The following is an 18,086-nucleotide window of genomic DNA, read 5'->3' on the forward strand; positions in this document are numbered from 1 at the left end:
TATTCCATATTTCTTTAAATTTAATTAGCGCAATATTCAGAAATATTATTTCACGAGAGGGACAGCGGTAAGATCCTTTATTACAATGGCAATTTCGTCTAAGAATAGGGAAAGAATGCGGAAATAAATATGATATGTTTCCGTAATTTATTAATTTTATGAATATTTATTTCGGATACGAAATTCATAAATACATAAATCGAATTGAAAGTATCACTAAATCCGTATAATAATTGACTCGCAACTTCATAACATCGAAGGCGATCGTTAAATTTTGTGAAGCTAATACTTAATTGCTAACTTAACATCGACTCTTTATACTCTTATTTGATATTTTTTTACTTTTAATTAGCAATATTTAAAAATATTATTTGAGAGGGACGGCAATAAGATCCTTTATTAAAACGGCAATCTCATCTAAGAACGCGAAAAAGACGCGGAAAGAGCACGATATTTTCGCAATCATAATTTATTTCATGAATATTCAGTTTCGCGCGATATGGAATTCATAAATATATTCCGAATTTATTTTTTATTAATGACTCTTTGATATGAAAATACAAACAATTATTCTTTTATGAAAATTTCAAAAATATATACTATAGAATTAAATATGTTAATTTAATGAATTACTATTATGTAATCATTATACGTATACTTCGGATAATTTTTCGTGTAATTTACATGAGAATGTATTCATGTAATTTACAATCGTAAGATACAATTTCATGTAATATAATTATAGTTAAATTAATTATAGTTTATAATTATATTGTATTTTACAATTATATCAATATTATAATTAAAATATAATTATAAATATTTACAATGTAAATATGTTAAGATATTTCTTAAATATTAATAATTATGTACAATTTTCTTAATATTCCTGAAAAAATAATAAATAAAAATAATTTTAATAATCTAGAATTTATTGTTAATGTTCTTTTCAATAAATTAGGTAAAATTTATACAAAAATAATTTTTTCTCGATGTTCTTTCTTTATAATTAAAATACTGCAATATATTTTCGCGATGGATGCAATACATTTCGAACGAGAGAATTTATGAAAAGTTATTTAATTTAATCTATCTCCTAGCTCGTCTATTTTAAGTTAACGGATTTTTCTACAATCTCTACAGTTACCTTAAAATTAAATAAAAGTTTTTGTCACTTACCGAGACATTGATGTGCAGCAGCAGAGTTGTCGTTATCGAAACTACGTTGTCGTTATTAAAACTACGTCTGTAACATACAAATATAAAATTCATATATAACAAAGCTCAAAATACATTCAATATTTCAAAAAATTATTATTGTGCGGCATTTCATATCCAGTGTGCAAAAATAAGCAGATATAAACACGTATGGGAGAATTTTATGAATTTTGAAATTATTTTTTAAATAGAAATTTTTATATTTATAAAAATCTTTCTCTCTAATTTTCTTTTTAATTCCTTTAAATTATAAGAACGAATTATTATGCGTACGATTTATAACAATTGATATATAAATAATAAATATTCACCATCAGGTTGCTTCGCCGATGCAAGATGCCTCTCCCAGGCCTCCTCCTCCTCTCACAATAGTTTTTGTTGGTCTGTAACATACAAAGAAGATTCAAATTGTAATCATGGTCAAAAAATTATTATTATATGCATTTAATTTTATATCCGACGCACATAAATAAAAAGCAGATAAACAATTTTATAAATTTTGAAAAAAATTCTACTCATAAGTAATAATTTAATAATTCTATCAAAAGCTATTCGAACGTAGAAATTTTTAAATTACAGTTTTTATGTAAAAATTTCTCTCTTTCTCTTGTTTAAGTCATGTAAATAAAAAATCAAATTACGCGATTAATTACTTAATTTAAATCGCGCGTACGCAATTAATAAATAATTATATATAAGCGATAATTTATTTACCATAGAGTTGCTTCACAGGTGCCTGATGCCTCTCCCAGGCCTCCTTCTCCTCTCATGTTGTTGACGCGCGATACTTTCAACGATACTCCCGCACTCACGAGCGATATTTTTATATCGCTATTTTCGCTATTTTACGCGCGAATACTTAACGATTTTCGCACTATTTCGATGCGATTAAAAATTTTATATTTGATCGCGCGATGTATATACTTAATATGTATATACTTTAAACGGCAGTCCCGGTTTCGGTACGAGCGAAAATCCCATTTCACTTATAAGAATCAGCTTCGAGTCAACAGGTCGGGAATGCAACGATACAACGAGCAAGGATTAAGCCCAAACCGGAAAGAAGACGAAACGGTTGACGGAAATAGAGGAAAATGAAATTCACCAGCTCTTTTTCGCGCATAATTATCCTATCTCGTATCGAACCTGGACCCGCTAAGCACGATTTCAGGTGCTTCGCCCGGAACACGAAGTTTCCCGCAATGCAGGATATGGCTACACCAGGCTGGTAGACGGCAAAAGAAGAGGATACCCACATTTTTTAAATGCTAACATTCAGCAATTTAGAAAATGGGGAGGCAACCCCTTTTACCGAGCGAAAATCGTGCCTAGGGGAATCCACTCGACTCCTCGACAGGGTTAACACACGCAGTGCGTGTGGCTGTAGACGAGCAAAGAAAAGGGACCCATTGACGACCATTCCGAGCAATCGATCGAGTTCTAACTAATTCGGGCCGAATCACTTGACGAAGCACGAAGCACGAGTGTACGTTGCAGAGCAACGTGTGCAAACTCGAACATCCCAGTTAATTGGCATCGGAAGCAGAGACTCGTGACAATAAATGAAATTGGGATTTTATATGAAAAAGTCCAAAAGTTCCGCGAAAACGCGACGACGCGAGAATACTATCCGAAAACGCGGTAACGAAGCGCTTGCCGTCCACGGCACGTTGACGGCACCGACGACGCGAAAGGGTACTTAGCTTCCCATTCAGGCACCTTAAGATTTATCATAAATAGAAAAATTTAAGATAAACCTCAAGGCACCATCCAAGTACTAAGCCCTCCCACCGCGACAAGGTGTACCCCATGGGAGGGTTATATTATATATAATTTTATATATAATATAATATATAATTAATTTTGTTATATACTATATAAATTATAATTCGCAAATATAAACGATAAATAAAAATATAAAAGATAAGAGAAATCTATTACATAAAGCAATGTTCAAAATAATTGATTTTAAAACTAATTATTGCGCGCAATTAATTTTTACATTTTTACTTTTAAATAGTTATATTTTAATGTTAGAAATTGCGTAATTATAAAATAATTTATATTTCTTAAATCTAAACTTTTAAAAATATGATAAATAAAAAATTTCTATTTTTTAATATATGAAGTATTTAATATAATAAATATATTAATATGAAATATTTTCTAAAATATAAGAAGTATGACTCTCTGACAGTCGTTGTTTATAACATCTTGACAACGCGCGCGGAAATGATCTTTTTCCGTCGACGTACTTCCCGCCGAAAGAATTCAACAGGTGGCGAATACATCCAGGGGGATGGGACGCGGGGACGTAACACTATAATAAATAATGAATGTGATAAATAATTAAAATATTAATGACTTACATCATATCTTATTGATCCATCCATGTCCAAGACCTCCTTTTTTTCTTTTGTTTTCTTCACTTTTTCCTCGTGGCACTCCAATCCTCGTTGCACTCATTTGAATTCCTCGTTGCACTTAAACTCATTCACAAAAAGTCCCTCGTTGTACTTGCAATTGTGTTTAGAGAAAGAATTTGATAATATATGGAACGTCTCACATCACTACTTCACTGCTCAAGAGTCACTGAGCGAATGATCGTAAGTCAGAAACATTACCGTGGTACTGTTTATATCGCCAAGGTTGACTATGTAGAGAAAGAATTTGATAATATATGAAACGTCACTACTTCACTGCTTAAGGTTACTGTGCGAATGATCGTAAATCAAAACCTTTACCGCGATACTGTTTATATCGCCAAGATTGACTATGTAAAGAAAGAATTTGATAATATATGAAACGTCACTACTTTACTGCTGAAGGTTACTGTGCGAATGATCATAAATCAAAATCTTTACCGCGATACTGTTTATATCGCCAAGGTTGACTATGTAAAGAAAGAATTTGATAATATATGAAACGTCACTTTACTGCTCAAAGTTACTGTGCGAATGATCGTAAATCCAAAACATTACCGCGATACTGTTTATATCGCCAAGATCGACTTATACTATGTTATTGTTATAATTCGTCGTTGAAATATTCTACGAGTGATTGCCGATTAAGAAAATTTAAAGCATTGGTCGAAATTTATTTAATTCTAATAAGTATCGTTAGGGAAATTATTATAATAAGCATCAATAATCGAAAGATCATAACAAAATTAATTCTCTTATCTCCTTTTATGTATCCCCTGTTTCAATTTTTAATCGCGGTAATAAAGCATTACGATTTGATAAAGATTTATCGTTTCGATACAGTTTCATGTCGTTAATTAATTTTTAATTAATTGATTTTTATTAATATTTAAAGCAAATTATGTTTTGATATTAATCGTAGTTGTGTTTAGTAAAAAAATTACAATATACGAAGCGTTTCTCACCACTACTTTATTATTCGAGAGTCACCGTGCGAATGATGATAAAGCGGTAACGTATAGCGCGCTACTGTTTATATTTTATATTGCCAAAGTCGAACGCCGTGTTATCGATAATTCCGAAATATTTTATACATTATAAAATATACACTAACGGAATATTAAATTATGGAAGTATTTTAATTTATTGATTAAAATTGATTATTTATTAAACAATTTATTATAGAGCTTTTCGTTATGTTAATTATTTGCATCTATAATTCGATTGTTTTACTTCGTGTTCTCTCACAATCTAAATTATATTTAGATTGTCAAGTAGAACGATAAAGTGACACGGATGAAATAAATTTGTGACTCTAAATATTAAAATAATAATTATTGTCCGTAAAATTCGCAACGATCGAAGTGATTATTTAGTATTTTGGATTCCTATAATTTAATCGATTCTCGATTAAATTGTATATTGTTTAATTAAAAAGTATTGAGAAAATTTAAAGCATTGGTCGAAATATATTTAATTCTAATATTGTTAAAGAAATATTATAATTAGCATCAATGATCGAAAGATCATTACATAATTAATTCTTTTATCCCCTTTTATGTATACCCTGTTTCAATTTTTAATCGCGGTAATGAAGCATTACAATTCGATAAAGATTTATCGTTGCAATACAGTTTCATGTCGTTAATTAATTTTTAATTAATTAATTTTTATTAATATTTAAAGCAAATTATGTTTCGATACTAATCGTAATCGTGTTTAGTAAAAAAATTACAATATACGAAGCGTTTCTCACCACTACTTTATTACTCGAGAGTCATCGTGCGAATGATAACAAAGCGGTAATGTATAGCGCGCTACTGTTTATATTTTATATTGCCAAAGTCGAACACCGTGTTACTGATAATTTGTTGCCGAAATATTTTATATATTATAAAATATACACTATCGCGTAATATTAAATTATAGAAGTATTTTAAATTATTAATTAAAATTGATTATTTATTAAACAATTTGCCCGAACTCACCACTCCTTCCCCATTCTCCGTCGCGCGCCTAGTATAAGGTTACAATCGGACGACTCTCATTGCCTCACCCAAATTGGTCGATTTTCTTTAATTAATTTTTATTACTAATATTGCAAAATAGAGCACCTTCCTTCTTAATTTGAGCTAATCTACCTTCACACTTCGGGACTACAAAAAGTTATCAGACATCCTGTATACATATCTTATAGTACGTAAAATACATATTTCGGCAATGAATTTTCAATAACATATAGATAGTGATACGAATAAAATTACAACATGTTCTATACGAATAAAATTACTTCTTTAATAATACAAATAGTCAAATATATTTCGTGATAAAGTATAATTTATTATTTTAGATTCGTTGAAACTGTTCAAAACGTAACGATATATCCATCAGGTAATCATAATTTTACTAATCGAGTAATAATATTTTTAATAATATTTTACGATAGTAATTTTTTTAATTAAAAAATAATATGAATAATATATAAAAAAATTATAAATCACTTACCACGCAATTTCATTACTCCGTAGGCAACGTATGTTGCCTGTCCTATATGCCTTTCCCAATATCATTTTCCTCCCTTGTTCGTCCTTTGTTATTTTTTCGTGGCACTCACTCTCGAAAATACGACTAATTATAATTATGGAACGATTGTGAGATACCTTGCACGGCATGCCTCATCGCGGAATAATTATACAAGAAATGCACTTTATTATATTGTAAGAGATAGAGAACACACGAGAGACGTATTCGCTCGACATTTATATCGGGCCAAATTCAATACTACTTGTTAAATGCTATTTTCATTGTTGATATATGTATATATGTATATTAACACAAATTATAAAATCGAAAGATTAATGTAATTGAAGTCATGATATGTAATAATCATTTAATTATTAATTCGATAATATACAAAGTACTTTGTATCACTATCTTTGCTCGAGTGTCACTGTGCGAATAATACCAAAGTCGTGGCATGTAAATATTAGCGCGCTGTTGTTTACGCCACCAAGGCCAAGATGTTATTGTCCGTTTATCATCGACATATTTTACATTCTTTAACAAATATATGCGCGGAATATTAAAGTATAGAGAAATATTTTAGATTATATAGATTAATTATATAATTATTTATTAAAAGATTAATGTATCTTTTATGGAACTTTTCGTTATATGTTAATTATTTAGACGATTCTACCATTCGACATTTTAAAGTGCGCGTTTTTAATCCGAATTATATTTAAATGATTAAAGAATAGATGAAACGTCGGAAACGAATTATATTTGACTCTATATAAATATCAAAAAATAATTTTCCCTCGTAAAAATTTATTTCATATTAATTAAATCAAAATTGCACATAAATGCCACAGCGCGGTAGTTGGAGCGCAGGAAAAAAACAACACTTCCTTTTTATTAATTGTTGTTTATTTCGAACTAAAAACTACAAAAATAATGAATATTTCGGATCGTCTTTGATCCTTCCTCAGCACGATTAACAATATAAAATTATATATATATATATATATATATATGGCCATTTGTTGTCTTCAGGCATTTTTAACAAATATTCAAATTGCTGAAGTCTATTTTTCTTTCTTCTTTCGATTATTGTCTCTTTTGCTTCATTTTACTCAAAAATATTAATAATTCATTTTATTCAAAAATATAATAATATAATAAATATTAATATAATAATATAAATATTAATATAATAATATGAATAAATATTATTATATATTAATTAATATGTATTAATTAATATATTAATATAATAAATAATTAATATGAATAAATAATAATTTTGGGGTCTTTCTTAGTCTGACTCTTCCCCTTCGACCTGTCCGGCATGGGTGTCCCTGCCGGTAACGACGGCCAGTATTCATAATTCACTCTTATATTTAAGATCGTCTTAAGTAAGTTGGAAAATGTTATATAACTATTTATTATATAATTTATTCTATAATTTATTTTACTAACTAAACGGAATCTTAAGAAGCAATCTAAGATACTTAAGATTATTTTAAATATAAGAATAGTCTATATGAATATCGGCGTGTGTTACCGCCGGCATAGCTCTTAGGTTCATTAGAGTACTCCAACCTCCTCACCTGGCAAATGCCTTCGTTAAGGTAGAAATATATCAAGGAGGAAAAATTTTTTTTATTTCTTTTTCAATACAGGGTTTAATAAAAAAGTTAACGTAAAATATAATTTGAAATTTAACACAAAATAATTTATTACATCGAATAATTTATTACAAAAAATGAAATTTAATACAAAATAATTTATTACATGGAATAATTTATTACACGAAAATGTCCAAAATATACGTATAATATAAAATTTACTAAAAATTTTTACATAGTCCAGACGAGAATGATTAGCGATGATTAATTACGCGACATTTATTATTAATAATAGATATGCAATAATAGAATTTAATGTAACGTAATTATATGTAACGTAAATAATCGTGATCAAAAGAGCCATTAATAAAATTATTGATCATTTCTACGATTGTAGAAGAAAGTATTTGCATTACTGACGCATTTTGCGCGGACTTATTAAAGACAATATTCAAAGACATGGAAAGAGAGACAAAACTTCGATGTATAAGTCAACGATTAAATTATAAGATAACGTTAAATTATAAGATAGTCGCGATTTAAAATTCCCGAGAAAACGCGACGATTAAATAAATCGATAATATTCGGAATATCCGATTGCGATATGTATAATTTTTATAATATAATAATCGAAGCTTCAATAGACATTATAATCGCGCGCGATATAATTATTGTCACATAAATGTAAAGATATTTCGACAGACAATTTGATGTCTGTAATATTTACGAATATAGTACTCACTGTCATTTACGGATCTTTACAAGATAAATCGCGATTCGAATTCACGAGAAAACGCGACGAATAAATAAATCGATAATATGCGGAATATTTGATCGCGATACGTATAATTTTTATAATACAATAATCGAAGCGCCCTCAATAGACACGCGCGCGAAATAATTATTATCACACAAAGGCGAAGATATTTCGACAGACAATTTGAGGTCTGTAATGTTTGCGAATATATAATTCATCGACTGATTTACGTGCGAATTTTTATAAGATAAATCGCGATAAAACGCAACGAATAAATAAATCTATAATATTTAAAATAATCGATTGCGCATAAATTTTATAATATAATTCGACGCCATTTGATACGCGGATGACATACCGGTAATATCCGATAAAAAGAGGAGCGACCTTAAAAATGGAGAACGATATTAACATCTTATTTCTACATCAGATTTCGCAAGATCAATCTGCGAAGAAAAGTTAAGTGATCCATTGAACATCGGGAACTTCACTGTAGGAGGGAACGAATCCCGGATCTTCCGGACTATTCTCAATAGCAATGATTTCAGTTAAAAATCAACGACAATTATCCCTCGTCATTATCTTCAATTCACGAAATTGATATTCACGTCAGAAGACATGTTCTCACATTATTAAGAAATATATTTCTTTATTGAAAAATAAATGGATATAACGATTTTTTTTAGAGAAATGTGATTACGAACGATTATATTTATAAATAATAAAATACATGCATCATTGGAGTTTGTGTTAAATGTGCGAACACATAATTTGGGGTACCGTTTGCGCGCGCGAGACGAATCGAACCCAATAACAGCAAGATTTAAAAAATTTCAATTCGAATAGTGTGCAAAATAAAATAAATAAAATAATTTTAAATATATAATTAATTCTAGATTAATTCTCTAGATTCTTATTCTTATAACGTTTAAATTAATAATTTTTTTTTCTTTTAATCAAAATCTTACTGATATAGGGGTACCCATTCGATTCGTCTCTAAATTTTTAAGTATTCGCACATTTTATGTAACAGTCATACATAATTTCGCGTATATATGATATATCATATTAATAAAAATTATAAAAATATTTTGGATACGCTAATTTGTGCATGTATTTTATTATACATATATATAAAATGGTACATATCTAAAAACTAATATTCTAAAATGGCGATGGATGTCCAATACCTGCAAATAGTTTCTAGAAAAGAAACTAAAAACTAATATTAATATCCCCAGTACCTAAAAATAATTTTTCAAATGGTAATTAATTAATAATTAATAAAATATATTCGTTCGTAATCATTTTTATCCAAAAAGTTAATAAAAACTAATTATAATATGAAATTACTTGAAAAATATAAATTTATACACAACGCTATATCCATATTTAATCTACTATTAAATATTTCTGGCATTGGACAATAATAATACCAATCCTAATAATGACAGAACATTTTTAACGAAAAAAAGAATAGATGCATTTCTCTCACATCTAAATATATATTATTTAAATTAATTCGACTTTAAAGAAGCGTATGGCGTTCGTCGTTGAATGACTACCGAAATCATTGCTGTCGGAAATTGCTAGGAAAACCTGGGATTAGTTCCATTCCTACAATAAAAATCCCCAATTTTCAACAGGGCACCGAACTAGACGTCGCGAATGGATCTTACAAGAACCGATGAGAAATAATTCTCCATAATGAAAATCATTTCGATTCCTCGGCGGTACGAGTCACGCAACTTTCATTAACGTTTATCTAACGAAAGGAACAACGATAACTCTTTTATTAATCTCGTATAAGAGCACGAAAAGAACGCGGGAAAAACACGGTGTTTGCGCAACCGTAATTTATTAATTTATTTATGAATATTTTCCGATACGAATTTCGTAAATACACAAATATAACCGAAGAAACAAATTATTAAATTCATAATAATTAACTCGCGATTCTAAAATATCGAAGGTGATCGTTAAATTTTGTGAAGCTAATATTTCGTAATAATCGTTGACTTATCACATCGAATCTTCACATTCTTATTCCATATTTCTTTATATTTAATTAACAATATTTAGCAATATTATTTGACGAGAGAGACAGCGATAAGATTCTTCATTAATTCAATCTAGTTTAACACCGCAAAAAGAACGCGGAAAGAGCACGGTATTTTCATAATCATAATTTATTAATTTATTTTACGATTATTTAGTTACGCGCGATATGGAATTCATAAATAGATAAATCTAACGGAAAGCATATCATTAAATTTATAATAATTTGACTCGCGATTCTATAACGAAGGCGTTCGTCAAATTTTGTAAAGCTTATATTTGATCATTAATTTAGCACCAAATTTGCATTTTATATAAAAATTTTCCGAATTTATTAGTGACTCTTTGATATGAAAATATAAACAGTTACTCTTTTATGAATATTTCAAAAATATATACTATAAAATCAAATATGTTAATTTAATGAAATTACTATTATATCATCATTATACGTATACTTTCGATAATTTTCGTGTAATTTACATAAGAATGTATTTACGTAATTTACAATCGTAAATACAATTTCATATAATATAATTATAGTTATAATTGTATTTTATACACATTTATGTCAATAATTAAAAATATCAATATTAGGTTATAATTAATATACAATTATAACTATTTACAATTTACAAAACACAATTTACTAATTACAAATTACAATTTACAAAATATACAATTTATGTTATCAATATCAAATAAATGTACTTGATTTATTCAAATGTTTAATAACATAAATAATTTGATATTGACAGCATTAACATTTGGACTTAATATTATAGCTATATATTAATTTACACATATATATGATATATTTTTAATTTTTAAAATAAAATATAACATGTTAAAATATATCTTGAACATTTATAATTATGCAATTTGTTTAATATTGTTGAAAGTAATTTTGATAATTTAAATTTCATTTTTAAAACATTTTTAAAAGTAAATTCAATTCGCGCATAATTAGTTAAATGAAATAAAATGAATCTTAAGACTTTACAATTTTAAATATAATTAAAAAATCGCGTTGTTCGCCACTTAATAGAGAATAATGGAACGAATGATTTTACCAAAGTTCCTCTCTAATAATTTAACTATCTAACTATATCTCTAACTATCGATGTATTAGTAGAGTTTAATAAGATTTATAAAATGATTTAAACAATTGCGATTAATCATTAATAAAATTATCCATCATCTTTCTAATAGTAAAAAAATATTTACACTACTAGCGCAGACTATAAAAGATAATATTCAAAGACGTGGAAAGACAGACAAAGTTTCAACGTATAAGTCAACGATTAAATTATAAGATAATATTAAGATAAATCGCGATTTAAAATTTCCGAGAAAACACGACGACTAAATAAATCGATAATATTCGGAATATCTGATTCCGATACGTATAATTTTTATAATATAACAATCGAAGCTCTCAACAGACACGAGCGCGGTATAATTATTATCACGTAAATATAAAAAATCGAAAATATTTTGACAATCATTTGAGGTCTGTAATGTTTGTGAATATACAATTCACCGACCGAATTACATCCGAATTTTTATAAGATAAATCGCGCTTTTGAATTCGTGATAAAACGCGACGAATAAATAAATCGATAATATTCAAAATACTCAATTGCAGAGGGACAGCGATAAAATTCTTTTGTTAAAACAATCTTTAAGGTAATCTTGTATAAGAACGATTAAAAATTTTATATTTGATCACGCGATGTGTATACACTTAATATGTATATACTTTAGACGGCAGTCCCGGTTTCGATACGAGCAAAAATCCCATTTCACTTACGAGAATCAGCTTCGAGCTAATAGGTCGGGAACGCAACGAAACAACGAGCAAGGATTAAGTCCAAACCGGAAAGAAGACGAAACGATTGACGGAAATAGAGGAAAATGAAGTTCACCAGCTCTTTTTCGCGCATAATTATCCTATCTCGTATCGAACCTGGACCCGCTAAGCACGATTTCAGGTGCTTCGCCCGGAACACGAAGTTTCCCGCAATGCAGGATATGGCTACACCAGGCTGGTAGACGGCAAAAGAAGAGGATACCCACATTTTTTAAATGCTAACATTCAGCAATTTAGAAAATGGGGAGGCAACCCCTTTTACCGAGCGAAAATCGTGCCTAGGGGAATCCACTCGACTCCTCGACAGGGTTAACACACGCAGTGCGTGTGGCTGTAGACGAGCAAAGAGAAGGGACCCATTGACGACTATTCCGAGCAATCGATCGAGTTCTAATCAATTCGGGCCGAATCACTTGACGAAGCACGAAGCGCGAGTATACGTTGCATAGCAACGTGTGCAAACTCGAACATCCCAGTTAATTGGCATCGGAAGTAGAGACTCGTAACAATAATGAAATTGGGATTTTTATACGAAAAGTCCAACGCGGAAGCGCGAAAACGCGACGACACGAGAATACTACAACGCGGAAACACGGTAACGAAATGCCATCGTCCGCGACACGTTGACAGCACCGACGATGGAAAGTCGACGACGCAATGTGCGTTCAATTAAATGCCTGTGCCACATAAGAGCCATTGTGGGATCTTACAATAAAAATCCCCAATTTTTTTAACAGGGCATCGAACTAGACGTCGCGAATGAATCTCACAAGAACCGATGAGAAATAATTCTCCATGATGGAAATCGTTTCGACTCCTCGGCGGTACGAGCCACGCAACTTTCATTAACGTTTATCTAACGAAAGGAACAACGATAACTCTTTTATTAAAACGTCAATCTCGTCTAAGGGGGCGAAAAAAACGCGGGGAAAACACCGTAATTTTTTCGCAACCGTAATTTATTAATTTATTTATGAATTTTTTCCGATACGAAATTCGTAAATACACAAATATAAGAAGAAACAAATTATTAAATTCATAATAATTAACTCGCGATTCTATATAATAGCAAAGGTGACCGCGATACATTTTGTGAAGCTAATATTTAATCGTTGACTTATCACATCGAATCTTCACACTCTTATTCCATATTTCTTTATATTTAATTAGCGCAATGTTCAGGATATTATCTGACGAGAGAGATAGATAAAATTCTTTTGTTAAAACGGTAATCTTGTATAAGAACGCGGAAAAAGCACGGTATTTTCGCAATCATAATTTATTAATTTATTTTACGAATATGAGTATTCAGTTCCGCGCGATATGGAATTCATAAATAGATAAATCTGACGGAAAGCATATCATTAAATTATAGTTATAATTGTATTTTATACACATTTATGTCAATAATTAAAAATATCAATATTAGATTATAATTAATATACAATTATAACTATTTATAATTTACAAATTACAAATTACAATTTACAAAATACAATTTATAATGTTATCAATATCAAATAAATGGATTCGATTTATTCAAATGTTTAATAACATAAATAATTTGATATTGACAGCATTAACATTTGGACTTAATGTTATATATCATATATATGTGTAAATTATATATTTATATATTTTTAATTTCTAAATAAAATATAATATGTTAAAAAGTATCTTGGACATCTATAATTATGCAATTTGTTTAATCTTCTTGAAAATAATTTTGATAATTTAAATTTCACTTTTAAAACATTTTTAAAAATAAATTCAATTTACTTTTTTAAAAATAATTTTAATTTATTACAAAGAATTACACGAAAGTATCCAAAATATACGTATAATATAAAATTTATTAAAAATTTCTACATAGTCAAAACAAGACTGATTGGTGAACTATGCGATATTCATTATTAATAATTGATATGCAATAATAAAATTTAATAAGTTTTATGTAACGTAAATATGTATAATCGTGATCAAAAGAGTCATTAATAAAATTATTAATCGTTTTTTCGATTGTAGAAGAAAGTATTTGCATTGTTGGCGCATAATACAAGATAAATAACGATTTAAAATTCGCGAGGAAACGGTAACGAATAAATAAATCGATAATAGTAGTAATATTCGATTACGATATGCATAATTTTTGTAATATGATAATCGAAACCGCCAATAGACAGCGCGCGACATAATTATTATCAAACAAATACGAAGATATTTCGAAACATTTGAGATCTATAATATTTGCGAATATAAAATTTATTGTCTGATTTATTTGCGAATTTTTAGAAGATAAATCACGATTTACAATTCGCGAGAAGACGCGACAAATAAATAAATCGACAATATTCGAAATATTTGATTGCGATATGTATAATTTTTATAATATAATCGGAGCCCCTAATAAATACGCGCGATATAATTACTATCACACACAAGTGCGAAGATATTTCGATAGACATTTAAGGTCTGTAATATTTGCGAATTTATTTGCGATTTATATGCGATTAATACGTTATTTTATATAAATGTCACGATTGAGAAGACATATTGAAAATACATATTACATCTTGCGCATGATTAATTCAATGAAATAAAATAAATCTTAAAACTTTACAATTTTAATATATAATTAACATATAATTAAGAAATCGCGTTATCTCACCACGTTTAATAGAGAATAACGGAACGAATGATTTTATCGACGTCCCTCTAATACTCTAACTACATATTTAACTATATCTGTAACTATCAATGTAATAGTAGAGTTTAATAAGATTTAAATAATGTAAACAATCGCGATTAAAACAGTCATTAATAAAATTATCAATTGTCTTTTAAATAGTAGAAAAAAGTATTTGCCCTACTAGCGCAGACCATTAACGGTAATATTCAAAGACGTGGAAAGATAAACAAAGCTTCGATGTAAGTCAGCGATTAAGTTAGGTAAATCGCGATTTAAAATTCGCGGGAAAACGCGACGAATAAATAAATTGATAATACACGGAATATTCGATATGTATAATTTTTATAATATAATAATCGTGAAGTCCTCAATAGATACGCGCGCAATGTAATTATGCTGTCACATAAATGCGAAGATATATTTCGACAGACATTCGAGGTCTGTAATATTTGCGAATATAAAATTCACTATCCGATTTATTTGCGATTAATATGCAATTTTATATGAACGTCGCGATTTAAAATAAGATACATATCTCGCGCATGACTAACTAAATAAGATAAAATGGAAAATTTTTATAATATGATAATCGAAATCATCAATAGACGCGTGCGCGACATAATAATTATCACTCAAATTATCACGCAATTTGTAAATAATCGCGATTAAAACAGTCATTAAAAAAATTGTCGATCGTTTTTTAAATAATAGAAAAAAATATTTGCACTACTAGCGCATCTTGCGCGGACTATTAGAAACAATATTCAAAGACGTGAAAAGATAGACAAAGCTTCGATGTATAAGTCAACGATTAAATTATAAGATAATATTAAAATATAAGACACATCGCGATTTAAAATTCCCGAGAAAACACGACAAATAAACAAATTGATAATATTCGGAATAACCCGCGATTCCGCGATATCTATAATTTTTATAATATAATAATCGAAGCGCCCTCAATAGACACGCGCGCGATATAATTATTATCACACAGAGGTGAAGATATTTCGATAGACAATTTGAGATCTGTAATGTTTGCGAATATATAATTCATCGACTGATTTACGTGCGAATTTTTATAAGATAAATCGCGATAAAACGCAACAAATAAATAAATCTATAATATTCAAAATAATCGATTGCGCATAAATTTTATAATATAATTCGACGCCATTTGATACGCGGATGACATACCGGTAATATACGATAAAAAGAGGAGCGACCTTAAAAATGGAGAACGATATTAACATCTTGTTTCTACATCAGATTTCGCAAAATCAATTTGCGAAGAAAAGTTAAGTGATCCATTGAACGTCGGGAACTTCACTGTAGGAGGGAACGAATCCCGGAACTTCCGGACTATTCCCAATAGCAATGATTTCAGTAATAAATCAACGACAATTATCCCTTGTCATTATCTTCAATTCACGAAATTGATATTCACGTCAGAAGACATGTTCTCACATTATTAAGAAATATATTTCTTTATTGAAAAATAAATGGATATAACGATTTTTTCTATAGAAATGTGATTACGAACGATTATATTTATAAATAATAAAATACATGCATCATTGGAGTATGTGTTAAATGTGCGAACACATAATTTGGGGTACCGTTTGCGCGCGCGAGACGAATCGAACCCGATAACAGCAAGATTTAAAAAATTTCAATTCGAATAGTGTGCAAAATAAAATAAATGAAATAGTTTTAAATATATAATTAATTCTAGATTAATTCTCTAGATTCTTATTCCTATAACGTTTAAATTAATAATTTTTCAATTAATCAATATCTTACTGATATAGGGGTACCCATTCGATTCGTCTCTAAATTTTTAAGTATTCGCACATTTTATGTAACATTCATATATAATTTCGCGTATATATAATATATCATATTAATAAAAATTATAAAAATATTTTGGATACGTTAATTTATGCATGTATTTTATTATACATATGAGTAAAATATATATCTAAAAACTAATATTCTAAAATGGCGATGGATGTCCAATACCTGCAAATAGTTTCTTAAAAGAAACTAAAATCTAATATTAATATCCCCAGTACCTAGAAATAATTTTTCAAATGATAATTAATTAATAATTAATAAAATATATTCGTTCGTAATCATTTTTATCCAAAAAGTTAATAAAAATTAATTATAATATGAAATTACTTGGAAAATAGAAATTTATACACAACGCTATATCCATATTTAATCTACTATTAAATATTTCTGGCATTAGGCAATAATAATACCAATCCTAATAATGACAGAACATTTTTAACGAAGAAAAGAATAGATGCATTTCTCTCACATCTAAATATATATTATTTAAATTAATTCGACTTTAAAGATGCGTATGGCGTTCGTCGTTGAATGACTACCGAAATCATTGCTGTCGGAAATTGCCAGGAAAACCTGGGATTAGTTCCATTCCTACAATAAAAATCCCCAATTTTCAACAGGGCACCGAACTAGACGTCGCGAATAGATCTTACAAGAACCGATGAGAAATAATTCTCCATAATAAAAATCGTTTCGACTCCTCGGCGATACGAGTCACGCAACTTTCATTAACGTTTATCTAACGAAAGGAACAACGATAACCCTTTTATTAATCTCGTATAAGAACACGAAAAGAACGCGGGAAAAACACGGTGTTTTCGCAACCGTAATTCATTAATTTATTTATGAATATTTTCCGATACGAATTTCGTAAATACACAAATATAACCGAAGAAACAGATTATTAAATTGATAATTATTAACTCGCGATTCTATAATATCGAAAGTGATCGTTTAATTTCATAAAGCTAATATTTAATCGTTGACTTAACACATTGAATCTTCACACTCTTATTCCATATTTCTTTAAATTTAATTAGCGCAATATTCAGAAATGTTATTTCACGAAAGGGACAGCGGT

General features: G+C 28.9%; 1 long non-coding RNA gene across 1 annotated transcript; it reads right to left on the minus strand.

Moving 5' to 3' along the window:
- Window positions 1–1,174: 1,174 nt before the first annotated feature.
- On the minus strand, window positions 1,175–2,002 carry LOC145963934 (uncharacterized). Its single transcript, XR_014436316.1, has 3 exons — window positions 1,933–2,002; window positions 1,530–1,601; window positions 1,175–1,246 (listed from the first exon to the last, which is right to left on the minus strand). It is a non-coding gene; the product is annotated as an uncharacterized LOC145963934 (long non-coding RNA).
- Between the last annotated feature and the right edge of the window lie 16,084 nt (window positions 2,003–18,086).

The sequence above is a fragment of the Camponotus vicinus genome, unplaced genomic scaffold, assembly GCF_025532165.1.
Source record: "Camponotus vicinus isolate PSW18456_S1 unplaced genomic scaffold, iyCamVici1.0 SCAF_13, whole genome shotgun sequence".
NCBI classification, from domain to species: domain Eukaryota; kingdom Metazoa; phylum Arthropoda; class Insecta; order Hymenoptera; family Formicidae; genus Camponotus; species Camponotus vicinus.